Source organism: Mustela nigripes, chromosome 9 (genome assembly GCF_022355385.1).
Source record: "Mustela nigripes isolate SB6536 chromosome 9, MUSNIG.SB6536, whole genome shotgun sequence".
In the NCBI taxonomy this organism is placed as follows: Eukaryota; Metazoa; Chordata; class Mammalia; order Carnivora; family Mustelidae; genus Mustela; species Mustela nigripes.
In genome coordinates this window covers 29685791-29686256 of record NC_081565.1, presented here as the reverse complement: position 1 = coordinate 29686256, position 466 = coordinate 29685791, and positions in this window count along the sequence as shown.

Below are 466 nucleotides of genomic sequence, written 5' to 3'. Positions count from 1 at the left end.
GGAATATAAACGTCTGGTCTTGTTGAAATAATTAACAAATCGGCATTTGGGTTATAACATTGCACATAAGTTTGGATAATGAATGTTTTATTTAGTCCCTGATCGCCCTTGGGAGCTCCTAAAATTGTAATCAGCTCTGTGTGTTCGCCCTGGAGTGGGAAATAAGTGACGTCACCTATATAAAACCACTTGCGGAGGAAACAGTATAAACTGAGCAGCCAGCCTTCTCTAGGGAGACCTCTACCTTCCATTGTATCCCAAGTTTTTTTTTTTTTTTTAAGATTTTATTTATTTATTTGACAGGCAGAGATCACAAGTAGGCAGAGAGGCAGGCAGAGAGAGAGGAGGAAGCAGGCTCCCTGCTGAGCAGGGAGCCCGATGTGGGGCTCTATCCCAGGACCCTGGGATCATGACCTGAGCTGAAGGCAGAGGCTTTAACCCACTGAGCCACCCAGGCGCCCCTGTT